The sequence below is a fragment of the Sus scrofa genome, chromosome 7 (genome assembly GCF_054392235.1).
Source record: "Sus scrofa isolate SSC_HxYL_T2T_F1_AM1 chromosome 7, Sscrofa_HxYL_maternal_Yorkshire_Landrace_v2.0, whole genome shotgun sequence".
NCBI lineage: Eukaryota > Metazoa > Chordata > Mammalia > Artiodactyla > Suidae > Sus > Sus scrofa.
Window position 1 is genome coordinate 45,078,202 of NC_139389.1, and position 8,789 is coordinate 45,086,990.

The 8,789-nt window shown below is 47.6% G+C and overlaps 1 long non-coding RNA gene across 5 annotated transcripts in view; it reads left to right on the forward strand.

Annotated features, from left to right (window-relative positions):
• The window catches only part of LOC110261526 (uncharacterized), a 61,405-nt gene that overhangs the window by 20,372 nt on the left and 32,244 nt on the right, over nt 1-8,789 (forward strand). For 3 of the 5 annotated variants that reach the window (XR_014810117.1, XR_014810121.1, XR_014810118.1), the window contains 2 exons: nt 5,640-5,733; nt 7,861-8,076. This is a non-coding gene — a long non-coding RNA (uncharacterized LOC110261526). Of the gene's footprint in view, nt 1-5,639; nt 5,734-6,772; nt 8,077-8,789 lie in introns of those variants that run through there. The other 2 variants (XR_014810120.1, XR_014810119.1) reach the window with 2 other exon arrangements.

The window sequence follows — 8,789 nt, forward strand, 5'->3', positions numbered from 1 at the left end:
CAGAATATTACTGTGCTTCAGATTGGGAAGAGCATCTTAAGTAAGATCCCGAAATGTCAGTCTTAAGGGGGAAATGGATGGATTTAATTACATTGCGATGGCTCGTTTCCCGAATGTCATCAATAGCTGTTGATAAGAGAAAACTGAGTTGACTGCTCACGATGGTCAGGGAGAAGTCCACCAGGAAGAAGTCTCATGGCAGAGCTGTGAGAGCATCATTAGGCAAGGTCAGGGAGTTCCTGTTGTGGCTCAGTGGTAATGTATCTGATTAGTATCCATGAGGATGTGGGTTCAATCCCTGGCCTCTTTCAGTGGGTTAAGGATTCAGCATTACCATGGCTGTGGCATAGGCTGGCAGCTACAGCTCCAATTGGACGACTAACCTAACCTGGGAACTTCCATATGCCTAAAAAAGGCGGGGTGGTGCTGGATTAGATTGTGGAAGGATCACGATACAGTAGTCCAGAATTTGTAGAAAGATCAGCCCTTATCCCCAAAGATCTGCTCTTGGATCCTAAAATAATCATTTCTGATTTTACAAAGCTCTGAAAACCCTCAATTTACAGGATGCTAAAATGAACTATTTTCCTTTATGTGCCTGCCTTGGAAGCTGAATTTTCCAAATGTCACTGCACAGTGAGTGGTCATGTCTGTATTCCAGGAGTAGATTAAGGCAGATTGATGGGAAAGAGGAGTCATTTTTTAAAAACACACTGGAGTTTCTAAGAAAAGTGCCATAAATTTTGGAGTTTAGGTCTGTAACCTTTTATGGTTTCAGGGTGATATATAGCCCATAATCATATCCAATATATTGTTTTTGGCAGCAGGAATTGGTGATTATGCCATAACTGTAATAGAGAAAGGACTATATTTGCCATAACACAACAAAGAATGGGTGTTTGTTTTCCACTCAATTTGTCTTTCATTGACAGGAAAAAACCAAAAAACCAAAACTTTAAATTTTGAACTGTTTTCATCTCAGTTTTGGCTCAGATTGTTCATAGCATCTGCCCAAACAATGTAGATGCTTAGACTTACTCAACCTCCTTCTCGTGGGCCTCTTTATGGTGGAAAGTCTGCAAAATCATTTCTCAGGCTTCCTGGCAGTTAGGGCTCCAGAGATAATTTACAAATCAACTGCATTTGTATGAAACTTAAATTTGGAACTGAGTTGAATGGGAGGAAAGGCAGCCTTTGCTGGTGTGGAATGTGGCCCACATGGAGTGGTTCTGGAAGGTCCTCTCACCTTTAAACCAACTGACCATCAGAGCAGCGCCACCAAGTAAGATATTCCTTCTCCCTTCCTCTCTCCCTTCCACTCCTCCAGTCCTGGAGGCACGAGAAGCTGCAGCGCGAGAGTATTAGTTACTCCATCAAGCATTTAGGACTAACCTAGTAAATTATTTTGAAATGGTTCCGAAGTTATATACCATTGATCCTTGAACAATATGGAGGCTAGCAGTGCCAATGCCCCATGCAGTCAAAAACCCAAGTACTACTTTCTCTGCTCCAGAAACGAAGGCAATGATAAATGATGCCCCAAGGGCAGGAAGCCAAACTGTTTGGATGGAATTAGGACTCAAACGCTAGTTCTTCTGAGTCCACAGGTTGTGATCTCTAATCAAATACAAACTTTTCCTTAAACGTACTTAATTTAAAGATCTGTAAAATGAAAGTACAGGCACCATATTGATTGGAAAAAACCCACATATAAGTGGATTCGCACAATTCAAACCCATGTTGCTCAAGGGTCAGCTGGATAGATAGATGGACAGATAGATATACAAGTGGGGAGACAGATACAAAAGAAACAACAGACCCAAAATGGAGTCACACGCGCTAACCACAGCAGAGAACCAAGATGTAATAGCCAACCTAACTGTAGTTCCAGCCTCTCCTAGGAATGTGACCTTTAACCAGTCAGTCTAGAATTACTTGGTCAGCATGAGTTTGGTCATCTGCCTGATAACCCCCCTGATTTCCCCCAAGAGAAGGTGACTTTGCCGGAAACAATCCGCTCTGCTAGAAACTTCCTTTTTTCTGCCCTGTTCTGCCTTTAGTACAAGTCTTCCATTTTGTACAGCTCCCTGGAGCACCTTTCTCATCGACTGAGATGCTGCCCAATTCATGAATCATTCAGTAAAACCAATTAGATCTTTAAATGTATTCAGTTGAATTTTGTTTTTTAACTATAAATGTGCACGAGCACACACACACACATACAGGCATGCCCTTGCACGTGAGTGCATGCATGCATCTGTGTGTGTGTATCAGCAATATACACACATGGAGTAAATAAGGCAAAAATATCAATCATGGCTGAATGAATCTATGCGATGAGCTTATGGTGGCTATTCTTTCTATATTTTGTAGATGGAAAAAATTTCATGACAAAATGGTTAAAAAGAGAGAGAGAGCTGATAATGTTTTTTTTTTTCCCAGAAATTCTTCAAAGGCTACTTTTTTCTTATTGAAGTGTAGTTGATTTACAATGTTGTGTTAATATTGGCTATATAGCAAAATGGTTCAGTTATACATATATACACTCTTTTTTCCGTCATGGTTTATCGTAGGGCAGTGAGCACAGTTCCCTGTGCTTTTTTTCTTTTTTTTTTCTTTTTTTGTCTTTTTGCTATTTCTTTGGGCCACTCCCGCGGCATATGGAGGTTCCCAGGCTAGGGATCGAATCGGAGCTGTAGCCACTGGCCTACGCCAGAGCCACAGCAATGCGGGATCAGAGCCGCGTCTGCAACCTACACCACAGCTCACGGTAACGCTGGATCGTTAACCCACCGAGCAAGGGCAGGAACCGAACCCGCAACCTCATGGTTCCTAGTCGGATTCGTTAACCACTGTGCCACGACGGGAACTCCTTCCCTATGCTTTAGAGTAGGACCTTGTGGTTTGTCCCCTCCGTGTATAATAGCTCACATCTGCCAGCCCCAGTCTCCCACTCCATCCAACCCTAAACCCTCCCTTTGGCAACCACACGTCTGTTCTCTGTATCTGTGAGTCTGTTTCTGTAGATAGGTCCATTTGTGCCGTATTTTGGAGTCCACATATAAGTGATATCATATGGTATTTGTCTTTCTCTTTCTGATTTACTTCACTTAGTGTGAGAATCTCTAGTTGCATCCATGTTGCCACAAATGCCATTATCTCATTCTTTCTTATGGCTCAGTAGTATTCCATCATATACATGTACCACATCTTCTTAATCCATTCATCTTTCTCTGGATGTTTCATTTGCTTCCATGTCTTGGTGATTGTGAAAAATGCTGCTGTGAACATAGGGGTACCTGTATCTTTTTGAATTATAGTTTTGTCCCCAACAGATGCCCAGGAGTGGGACTGCTGGATCATATGGTAACTCTATCCTTACTTTTCTGAGGAGCCTCTATTCTGTTTTCCATGGTACCACCAATATTCTATTCTTGTTATTGTTCCCCAGACATGTCCCTTGCTTTCAGGTACCCAGTACCTTATAGTAGCTCCTGGGATCCCCAGGTTGAATGCTCTTCCGACCCCTCTCCACCCATATTCTCCCATTTTGCTCCAGAGGGGAGTCTGCCTGGACAGGTCCAGCTGGCACTAATCTCCTTCTCCTCTGAACCCTCAATACCATTGATCACCCCACACCTGTTTACATTATCACCGTCACCATCATCACCATCACCATCATCACCGTCATCACCATCATCCACCATCACCGTCATCCACCATCACCATCATCACCATTACCGTCATCACCGTCACCATCATCACCATCACCGTCATCACCGTCATCACCATCATCCACCATCACCGTCATCCACCATCACCATCATCACCATTACCGTCATCACCGTCACCATCATCACCATCACCGTCATCACTGTCATCACCGTCATCACCATCATCCACCATCACCGTCATCACCGTCACCATCATCACCATCACCGTCATCACCGTCACCATCATCACCGTCATCCACCGTCACCATCATCACCATCACCGTCATCACCATCATCACCATCATCCACCATCACCGTCATCCACCATCACCATCATCACCATTACCGTCATCACTGTCACCATCATCACCATCACCGTCATCACCGTCATCCACCATCACCGTCATCACCGTCACCGTCACCACCATCACCATCATCCACCATAACTCCTACTAAGCACCTACTCTTCCCTAAATCCTGAGCCGAGAATTTACGCAATCAGTGGTTTCTTAGGAAAACACTCTGAAATAGGCACTGTTAACAAATGAATACTTCTGGAGTTCCCTGGTGGCTGTGGCCTAGAGGTTAAGGATCTGGCATTATCACAGCTGTGGCTTGGGTTCGATCCCTGACCCAAGGAACTTTTGCACGCCGTGGGTGTGGCCAAAAAAAACAAATGAATACTTCTAAGTAGGTACTCTTTTTTTTTTTTTTGTCTTTTGTCTTTTGAGGGCCATACCTGCGGTGTATGGAGGTTCCCAGGCTAGGGGTCTAATCAGAGCTGTTGCCACTGGCCTACGCCAGAGCCACAGCAACATCAGACCTGAGCCACGTCTGTGACCTACACCGCAGCTCACAGCAATGCTAGATCCTTAACCCATTGAGTGAGGCCTGGGATCGTACCCACATCCTCCTGGATACTAGACAGATTTGTTTCCACTGAGCCACGATGGGAACTCCCACTGTAATTTTTCCTTCATATTGCTGCTTGGCCCTTTCATTGCTATTTGCCTTTTCCTCTGTAAATGCTTCTCTACCTCAGCGCCTGATTTCTTTCAGGGGACACTGCCTTGCAGTTCTTTATATCTCCCAGGACATCAGCACAGTGATGAGAGATGGTTTGGTTGACTTGACATAACTTTCTTAACCCCAAGATGCGCTAGAAGAACCTCCAGCTTCTAGGTCATCATCCAGTCCCTGCTGGGACCAAGTCAACCAGCACTGGCTGCATTCTTGACCTTCTCTCTCCTTTCCTGTCTCTAACACGTACCCTGATCCTATCCTAGTCCCTCCTTAAGAGATGCAAGAAAGCCCCTCTGGTAGCTGCCTCCCCCTGGCCGTCTGCATCCCTCTCCCTGCCTCTCCTTCCCTGAGGCCCAGATCAGCAGCAGCGGTAGCCATGGCTACCCCCAGAGCTCCTCCCCTCTGCTCCATCCCTGGACCACTGGCTCCAGTGTCTCTTCCATTTCCTGGAAGAGTTACCCCACTTGGGTGTTTTCTATCTTCCCTGAAAGGCTTGGTTGTTACTTCGCAATTGGGAAACCCCGAGGGAAATGTGATGGGAGGGAGCAGCTCAGGGAAATGCAGAAGAAGGATAAAGAGAAAGGAGAGGTCACTGCCCTTGTGACATCTTCCTTCCCTCTTTCATTATGTCACAGCCCAGTTGGGCAACACTCAGTAGCTCCTCGTTTTCCACCAGAGCAAGTCTAGACCCACGCATCTGATATCCCACCTCTGCTCCACTCACTTCCTGGGGTCACCAAGATAGTCATCATTGATGGCCACTGACCACTGCATCCCGCAGCATCTCCTGCCATTCTCGCTACCTGGGGAGTGCTGGCCTGATACTGCACATCCAGATTTGACTTGCCCTTTGAGATCCGAGATAAATCTTCCTGACCCACCGTCTTTCATCTCACTCCACAGCAAGATTCTCAAGGATGGGCGTGTGGCTGAATCCCTTAGGAACCTGGACAGACACATACACCTGCTTGGGATCCACCCCAGAGGTTCTGATTTGGTAAGTCTGGAGAAGACCCAAGACCCTTCATTTTTTTGATTAAAAAAAAAAATTGGGGAGGAGTTCCCATTGTGGTACAATCGTGGAAACCAATCCGACTAGGAACCATAAGGTTGCAGGTTCTATCCCTGGCTTCGCTCACTGGGTTAAGGATCTGACGTTGCCGTGAGCTGTGGTGTAGGTTGCAGACACAGCTCAGATCTGATGTTGCTGTGACTGTGGTGTAGGCCGGCAGCTGTAGCTCCGATTAGACCCCTGGCCTGGGAACTTCCATATGCCTCAGGTGCCACCTAAAAAGCAAACAACAACAACAACAAAAAATGGAGTTCCCGTTGTGGCTCAGCAGAAATGAATCTGACTAGTTATCCATGAGGACACAGGTTCAGTCCCCCTGGCCTTGCTCAGTGGGTTAAGGGTCCAGCATTGCTGTGGCTGTGGTGTAGGTCAGAGGCTATAGCTCCAATTCGACCCCTAGCCTGGGAACCTCCATATGCCACAGATGCAGCCCTAAAAAGACAAAAAATAAATAAATAAAAATAATTTGTTTTTCCTGTTAAGGCTGCTCATGTGGCATAGGAAATTTCCCGGATTAGGGGTGGAATCAGAACTCAGCTGCCGGCCTGCACCACAGCCGCAGCAACGTTAGATCTGAGCCACATCTGAGATCTATGACAGATACCATGTCTGGTTCTTAACCCTCTGAGCCACAATGGGATCTCCAGAGCCTGCATTTTAACAAGCAGCCCAGGAGATTCTGAGGCAAGTGGTCCCCACAGAGGATATCTGTAATAGCTCTGTGTGAGTCAGGTGGGCTCCACAGCGTTCCTCAGGTGCTCTCCTGTGTATGAAGTGTGTGCATTCCTGTGCTCCCAGTCTAGACATGGACATGGAGGCTGGATTATAATAGTCACAGGAGTGACTGCCATGGATTGAAGGCCTACTGTGTGCCATGTGCTTTCCTCAGGTTATCTCATTTAATTCTGTCAGCTTTGCAGTCGTGTCATGGATATTTGTCTTTTCTTTTTTTGGCTGACTGCAGTGGCTCGTGTTGCTGTGGAGGCAAAGGTTCAATCCCCAGCCTGATGCAGCGGGTTGAAGGATCCAGTGTTGCCAGCTGTGGCTCGGATTCAGTCCCTGGCCTGGGAACTTCCATATGCTTCTGGGGCAACCATAAAAAACAAAATGAACGAACAGACAAAAAAGTGTTCTGCAAGAGTTCCCATTGTGGCTCCATGGGTTTAAAACTCTGCTAGTATCCATGAGGATGCGGGTTCAATCTCTGGCCTCACTCACTGGGTTAAGGATCTGGCATTGCCTCAAGCTGTGGCAAAGGTTGAAGGTCACAGCTGTGGCTCTGATTCGACCCCTAGCCTGGGAACTTCCATGTGCCACAGGGGAGGCCCTAAAAAGAAAAACAAACACACAAACAAACAAGCATGAGAACCACCCGAAGACAGCCCATGCCAGGATTCAGTAGGTCTGGGGGGACCCCAGGCAACTGCGTGATTTTTTTTTTTTTTTTCTTTTTTGGCTGCCTTTTGGCATATGGAGCTCCCCGGCTAGGGATCAGAACAGAGCCACGGTTGCAACCTATGCAGCAACTGAAGCACCACCAGATCCTTTAAACCACTGTGCAGGACCAGGGCTTGAACCTACATCCCAGTGGTGCAGAGAGGCCACAGATCCCATTGCGCCACAGCATCCACATTTTATTTTATTTTATATTTTTATTTATACGTTTTTTAGGGCCGCATATGGGAGTTCCCAGGCTAGGTGTCGAATGAGAGCTGCATCTGCCAGCCTACGCCACGGCCACAGCCATCCCAGATCCAAGCTGCATCTGCGACCTACACCACAGGTCATAGCAATGCGGGATCCTTGACCCACTGAGCAAGGCCAGGGATTGAACCCACATCCTCATGGATACTAGTTGTGTTCATTACCGATGAGCCACAACGGAACTCCCCAGCATCCACACCTTAAACAAACACTCCAGGAATATCAGATGCCAGTGGTCGAAGGACTGCAGTTTGAGAGTCACTGCCCTGAAGCATCTGCGTCTCCTCAGTAGCATTCAGCGGTGGTACCTCCCTTGACTCTGAGCTTTTTTGTCAACTCCGCAATCAGGGAAGCATTGCCACTGCTACAATGCAGGTCCCAAAGGAGCAGCCTCAGGAAGCAAACACTGTGCGCCATGTACTCCCTGCTTCGGTGCGGCTGGGCTGTCTTGAGCAGGAAAAGGGATGCGCTGACTGAGATGAGCAGCTTCTGGATCTAGGACTTCTCAGAAGACTCACCAGGGAGCCAGAATTCCCTTCACCACCTTCTGACAGAGTTGACTGGGTAATGAGAGATAATCTCTCGGAGGATTCAGCCCTGGGGTGGGGGGAGGGAGGGGACTGGAGGGTGTTTGGTGTTGTTTTTGGCTGCGCCTGTGGCATGCAGATGTTCCTGGGGCCAGGGATCAAACCCATGCCCCAGCAACGACCGGAGCCAAGCAGTCCTTAACACGCTGCACCACCAGGGAACTCCCAGCTCTGGATGGGGACATCTTCATAGGATGGCAGGGGGCCCAGGGTGGGGAGGCCACCACCTGAGCACTCAGGCTGCTTGTTTCATGGGAGCAGGGGAGGGGCATCCTGATTGTAGGAATATGTTTTCCGAACACAAGATGGATTGTGGACAGTAGAGTGTGTCTGCCCTTGGGGATTGTAGATGAAATTGGCCTTGGCCATTGCTGAAGGGGAATGGAAGGACCGACCCTCTCTTCCTCACTAATGCGGCCAAAGTGGTAGAAAAACAGAAACTACTGATTTAAATCCATGGATGGGCCTGGACCCTTATATCATGGGAGCCAAAGGGGAGCTGTAGGGGCAGAGGGAGAGGAGGAGGTAAGCAGGGGTCAGAGCTAGCAGTGTGGGTCAGGGACAGCCGCCAGCAGCCTGACTGGTGAGTGCTGGTCGCCCACCATCTCTACCCCTCAGGGGATACAAGGAAGAGGCATTTAGCTAAGAGCTGACTCCTGGATATTCTGTTCTGTACGGCTTTGAGGTGCC